At 50.0% G+C, this 6883-nt stretch overlaps 1 non-coding gene across 1 annotated transcript; it reads right to left on the bottom strand.

Annotated features, from left to right (window-relative positions):
• Nucleotides 1-229: 229 nt before the first annotated feature.
• On the bottom strand, nucleotides 230-301 carry TRNAQ-UUG (transfer RNA glutamine (anticodon UUG)). Its single transcript has one exon. It is a non-coding gene; the product is annotated as a tRNA-Gln (tRNA).
• Nucleotides 302-6883: the final 6582 nt, after the last annotated feature.

The raw sequence follows: 6883 nt of genomic DNA, 5'->3' as shown, positions 1-6883 counted from the left end.
GAAAGCTTTTTTAAGCATTCTTGGGTCTTTTCTTTATCTGGATGCATTAGACTGTATCACCTTCTAAACAGCCTGGTATTAGCTTGTTTTAGTGTCATTGGTTTGTGATGGATCAAAGACCTATCTTGAGAGGGCTTGAATAACCCAGCAGGAGGTAAAAACACACTTGGGGACTTGGAAACCTGGACACCATGGTTTCAGCATAAAGCAAAGTGAAAGCAGCACCATGAGGTCCCACTGAGACTTGAACTCAGATTGCAGGATTCAAAGTCCTGAGTGCTGCCTATTACACCATGGGACCAACTGCTCTTAGGGTGTCTGCACACATGGGGCATGTAGCTGGCAGGCTGGCACATGGAAGTCTTTTCTTCTTCCTCTCTTGAGACTCGCTCTCCCTCCCCCGCGCTACTTCTCCCATCCATTTTCTCTTCCCTATTTCATTCTCAGCACCTATACCCACAAGATTTGCCTAGAGACAGAGATTGTGTTTTATGTTTCCACCTGTGTTGAAGTGGCCTCAATCCCTCTCCTTAAGGACTCACCAGGTGAAAAAGGACCTTTCCAGGAAATGGCCATGGAATTTGGGAATCCATCTGTCCCTCTGGACAATTACAGAATTCACTGGGGTGCTGGCACACAAGGCAAATTAAAAAGAAAAGGCCTGACTAGGGGCTTGAACACTGGACCCTCACATGAAGAGCTCAATGTTCTGGCAAATTAACTAATCAGACAGCTGTTAAACAGCTCTGACCGATCACATCACAAGAGGAACCAGGCAAGCAAAATGAGGCAAAAACATCATAGGAAACCTTCCTCTTTTCCTTCCCGGCCACTACTCAGCAGCAGGATTTCTTCTTCTTCTCTGTCCTGTTACCACTTACTCTCTGCAGCTATACAGCCAGACTGCCCAGCCACCAGCATCACCCCAATCTCCCACTCCCAGAGCCCTTCTTTCTCTGCTCTGCTTGGAGAAACCCCACTCCTGGGCTGTTCACACACAACCTCCAGCATGTGAGCTGCTCCCAGTAAGTGAAGGAATGATTCTACACAACCACTTTTTGATTATGCAACAGAATGTCCCAGCCATTACCCCCAGTTCCACATGCAACCTGAGATACCTCCATCTTCAAATGTTCAGTTAAGCCCACGCAAGAGTTTAAGCTCATATAAGTTTGTCAATTAAACAAAGAAATTGATATGCACCAGCCTTGTTACTCCAAGTGGCGTCTCCCACACACTTCAAACCAAACACTCTGTGTTCTTCCTATCTAAGACCATTTGTCTCCTTTTGCCCTTCGTGTGAAAGTCCCTCTCTTCCCCAGTCATCAGGTCACACCTGGATTCTCTGGGATCAGCCCCACCTGGATTGAGAGGGCCCAAGTTTCTGGAGTGACTCCAGATTGATGCTGGGGCAATTGAGATCAGATTCTGGCCCTAAGTCCAGGCCCTGTCCTGGAGTGGCTCTGGGTGAACCGAGATCTGAATCTACCCCCAATACTGATGCGCCTGGATTTGGGCATTAATTATTAGACGCTTTTGAAATTTTTCAGACTGTGTGTTTGTGTATGTGTGAGAGACAGACAGACAGACACAGAGAGAATTTCCCTCTTTTCCTCCCAGAAAACAAACTTGTTCTGGAAACATCTCGAATGTGTCCCTCCTATTTCCCATCAGTGTTTGATCATGGCCACTGCCTTTGCCCCAGAGCACGTTTTCTGCAGCTCAGTGTTTTTCAGTGCAAAGAATTGGAAAAAAATCCCAGGAGCGGCAGTATTGTTCAATCCCTCAATACCAAGCCATCTTCAAAACAATCCCGTTCTCCATGTTAGAAGCAGTGCTCTGAGCTGGGGTGGGTGGGTTTTCAGGGGCTACTGACATCCCTCCATTTCTCCCCCCATGCTCCCTGGGTGTCCCCTGCCATCTCCTATTGCCAGGAGCTCTGTTCAACCCCACCCCCCGTTGCACCTCACTCCATTACCAGGGACTTTTGTGGAAGAACCCAAACTCAGGGGTCCTTACTTACAAGTCCATTGCTCAGCGGATAGTCCTGAATTAGCCAAACAACAGATTTAGCAAAGCCAAAGTTTATTCTTTACATAAAGAAAGTGGTCCCTTCAAATGTAAGGAACGACGCTTGCTTCCAAAAAACTGACCGTATTTATATGGTGGTATAAACAAGTTTTTACACGTCACAGTTTCCATGGTCATACATACTAAAAAGTATTATCTAGGAATTTTCTAACTGAATACTTGCAACTTTCCTTATCTAAGTTACAAGGTCTTTCTCTGCATTCCATCTGTACTAGCGTCTAGACCTCTTAACTATTTCATTACTTCAAAACATTCTAAGATTAAATAACTGCTAAAAGAACATTTTTTATCTCAGGCTCTTTACAGCCATTTCTAAAATCAGTTCTCAGCAAAAACAGAGACCCCATCTTGTTTTCCCTTCACACTTTTCCCATATTCAGTGCCTGGGCCTAGCAGAAGCCTTGTGATCTGCGGGAGATCAGAAAACTTGGAGTAGGAGAAAGGGAGACCCCTGCACCCGCTGCCCTCTGATTAGCAGGGCCACAAGCTCCTGGACAATTCTCTGTGGATCAAACCACTGGTTGACAGCTCCAGTTATACGCTTCCAGTGTAACAACTCCTCCGTCAGTCAACCTCCCAATAGTGGTTCGTGAAGGCCACATTTCTTGGGACTTTTTGCTATTTCTGGAGACCAAAACCACCGAGTCTGCAGGAAACTTGTGATGGGATGAAGGAAACTGGCCAGGTTCAACCCTGACTGGAAATAGTGGGGAGGGTCGGACATGCTGGAGACATTTTTTCAAACAAATCTCTTTTGTGGGAGAAAGAAAAGGGAAATGTATATGCACACACACACAAACATGTTCTCACACACACACATGCACAGAGACACAGAGTTTGAAAAATGTCAACTGGGGTGAATAATTAACACCCAAACCCAAGCGTGTCAGGTGTGGATTTGGATCTCAGCTCACCCAGAGCCACACCAGGGCAGAGGCTGGACTAAGGGCCAGAATCTGATCTCCGTTCTACCAGAGTCAATGCAGGTGGAGGTGAGCCCGCAGAATCCACGTCACCTGGTACCCGGGGAAGAGAGGGCCTTTCAGTCTCAGTATCTTCCCCATTCTCTGGAGGAATCTGAGCCAGGGGAAACACAGCTGGGGCAGTCAGAGACAGACAGCAGCTCTGGGCAATGCCCTGACCCACAGAGCACTCACAGAGGGCAATGCTGCCCTATGGCATCAGCTAGAGATGCACGGCTGAGTAAGGGACAGTACGGCCGGTACTCCTGGGATCTCTGTGCAGGTTAGATAAGGGGGCCTGTTTGGTTGGAGCGGGGTCCAGTGGGAGCCAGGACTCCTGGGATCTACCCCCAGCTCTGCGAGAAGTATGGGGTCTAGTGGTTAGAGCAGAGGTTGTGCCTAGGTCCCATTGACACTAGTCTACCAGTTAAAGGCACTGTGACAGTGGCTAGGCTTCATTTCTCATCGTCTCCATGGCCAGTTCCCTCCTGAAGTCCCTGTCATCCCTTCCTTTGAGACACGATGACATGTCTCTGGCTGCCCAGATGCCTGGGTTCCTTACTTGCCTGGACATTTTCAGGTTGGAACCACCATTCCAGTGGGTATGTGCGGGGGTGTGGGGCCGACTGGGGAGAGTGGGTGTCTCCACTGGAGCAGAAGGGAAAAGATGGGGGAAGGGCTCCTATGTCACTTCTCTGAAATCCCAGTCCCCATGCATCACTGCAGGGAGGGAGGCTGCACTGATCCCCCCACAAGCCTCCTTTCAAGGTGGCCCCAATGGATGGCCAGCACTGGTCACTCCAGGTCATTGTAAGGTAGGTGTCCTTCCCCCTGAGCCAGCTCTGGATGTTAGATTTGGGGCACTGTGTGGAACAGGGTGCTAAAAGTTGCAGATCTGGGGTCTGTGAACGCTCCAGACTCCTGCGTTCTATTCCTGGCTCTGGGAGGGGAGTGGAGTCTACTAGTTAGAGCTGGGAGGGATGGATGAGTGGAGCCTTACCAATGGGACAGACTGGCGAGATGGGAGCTGGCTTCTCTCCCCTGAAAGGGCAGGGATAGGATGAGGATTTAAACAACTGAGAGTTTCCACCATGTTCCTGCAGTATCGTGAGCCTGGGGAACTCCCTACCACTGCACCATAGCAGCCCTGACAGGGGCAGGCTCCCTGTTAAAATGGAACCTGTCTATGAAACCAGACTGCAAAGGGGAGTGAGAAAATCTGGAAGGAGGATTAACGCCTGGAGTGAAGGACTCGCACTAGAAGGGGTCAGGAAATGAGCGAGTGTTGGGCCACTGAACCCCCATCTCAGCCAATCCCCCCAAAGTGGGCAGTTTGCTCTTCAGGAAAGCCCTTGGAAACGAGGGTTTTAATCCCAGAAACGACATTGAGAAAATTGCCCCCAAACTCTTTAATGTTTGGTTAAAAAAAATCCAGGGTTTAAAAAGTCCTGAACCTGTCAGCTTTTCAGCCACACATTGTTCAATGGGGGGTGGAGCACTAGGTGGGCTGAGGCTACACAGTCACATGTTATTAGGATGCCTCTGGATCATCCTCAGGTCCCCCTTTGTGAAGAGGAGGGGCATCCCGGGGTCAGAGGAGTTGCCGTGGCTGGGTTGCTAGGGCCGGAGGTGCCGGGCAGCAGCGTGGCCAGCTGCTGGACATGCTGCCACTGCTGCTCTTGCTGCTCGGTCCCAGCTCTCAGCTACGCTGTTGCTGCTCTGCACCAAGTCGTTGCAGCAATTGCTGCTGCTGCTGCAGCTCAGCGGTGTGTTGCTGCTGCTGGCTCTTCGCCACCATTGCACTAGCTTGTCCAGGGCCATGGGGGGCTCACTTGGTGCTGGGCAAGGAACAACTTCAGTCCCCCTCGGTCTCAGGGGGCAGGCGTTGCTCACAGTCTCCACCACATGGAGGAGTGGGTGGCCCTCCCTCCCTGTCAGTCCAGTGGGAGACCACATCTCCTCGTGGCCATGGACCTATCTGCAGTCTCAGGAAATTAGCTGTCTCTGGAGCTCAGACGCCCTGAATAGGGCTGAGCAATGAGCAACCGCAGGCACTCAGGACCCCTGAGTGGGTCAGAGCAGTGGGGCAGTTTGTGGGGCTCAGGCTCTCAAGCCAAGCAGTCTATGGTCTCATACCCGCAGGCAGGGTGGAACGCCAAACAGTCTAAGGACTCTGCTCCTGAGGAAGGGCAGAGAATCCACAACATCCTGGCCTGGTTTCAGGCAACAACACAACCAGACTGTCCTATGGATTCCCTGAGCTCCTTCCTACTCTCTTCTCAGCATCTATCTGCATCGCAGGGTCGTCCTCCAGCTTCCCAGGGTACCACCAGCAGCAGGAGCTCCAGGAGCTCTTAGTCCTGCTCAGCTGGCAGCTCAGGCAAGCCGTATACACTCTGCATGTTGCCTTCAGCTTCCTGCTATAGCAGTGGGCGGGAAGCATTTCTCTTCTTGGGTGACTCCAGATCAACGGAGCCACAGGTTCTGTCTTTTCTACTTCCGGCCTGGCCCTTCTGCTTATGAGCGAAGGAGATTAGAGGCATACAGCAAGACAGCACGGGGATTTCAGCCCAGGATCTCCTGTTTACTAAAGAGGTGCCTTAGCCAGCTTAGCCATGGTGCCTGCCCTCGGAGACCATCTGCACCTGCTCCACTTGATGCTCCCAGACAGCACCAGCACATTCCAATGCAGAAACATTTTTCATTCCTTGCAATACCTGCAGAGATCGAGCCGTCTGGCTCTGTGTGCACAGAATACCACAGCTGAGCTGACAGAGGGCTTTAAGGTGCTCTTCTCAGTGCAGGAGCCATGATCGTACAGCGGTCAGCACTCTGCATTGCGGTTGTAGCAAGATCAGCTCAACTCTGAGTCACAGCAACTTGTTCATCAGCTCCAGACTTGTCATTAATGTCTGTTAAAGACTTTGCTGCAAGGGGTGCTCCCTCTCTCTTGTGAAGAAGCACTTCAAGGTTTACACCGGATGGTCTTTTTTTGCTTCTGAGAAAGAGATACTAAAAAGGGATCCCAACAAACAAAGTCGGCTCTGCAAGGAAAAACAGCCATGCCAAGTCAGGAGCTACACAGCATTGTAAGAGACAGCCCAGGCTGGTGATTAAGGGGCCATCTTGGTCCCAAGGTTTCAGGTTGTACCCCAGGGATCCATCACACAGAGACCCTTCCATCACCAGCCATGGTCATATTGTGCTAAGTATTCTGCCTTTCAAAACCACAAATACCAGATGGATTATTGCGACCATTTCCTTGTCTCCACATTTATCGGGTGCCTCCTTTCGACCCTTGTCAGGGAAAAGGCTTGTTTCTTCTGCTAGCTTTTGTTTGGCTAGGCGAAAGTTGTCTTGTGTGTTAACGCAAAAGATCCAGGAAAAGGATGCAAGAGGAGACAGGTTTGGAAAGGCATCCCTGGGAGCTAGATCCAGAAAATCTTCTTTATCCAGTATATGTCTTGCCCAGCTGAGCCATGGTGTCACCCTCTGTGACTTTTCTCCTAAAGGCTCCATTTTTCATCTGTGACAACAAAAGAAAAGTGAAATGAGAGTAATTCTCCATTTCCTGCAAGATCTGTAGAGATTGTGCTATCAGGTTCTCTGTACGTAGAGATCCCCAGGGAATCGCAAAGGTGCCTGGCACTGACTTTCGTATTCCAGCAATTACAGTGGAAGCAGCCTCTTTGCCAAAGCCACTGACAGCAGCCTATTCAACACTGCTCTGCAAAGTCGACTTTTTCTGAACAAGCAATTACTTTGATTTCCGACAAAGGTCTGTTCTGTTACCTAGCAAGACTTTGGAAAACATGAGCAGAGGAAACAAA

This window comes from Emydura macquarii, unplaced genomic scaffold (assembly GCF_026122565.2).
Source record: "Emydura macquarii macquarii isolate MOO-44397 ecotype Brisbane River unplaced genomic scaffold, CSIRO-AGI_Emac_v2 contig_2295, whole genome shotgun sequence".
Taxonomy (NCBI): Eukaryota; Metazoa; Chordata; order Testudines; family Chelidae; genus Emydura; species Emydura macquarii.
Note: the sequence above shows the minus strand (reverse complement) of the source record. Positions and strands in the feature narration are given on the sequence as shown.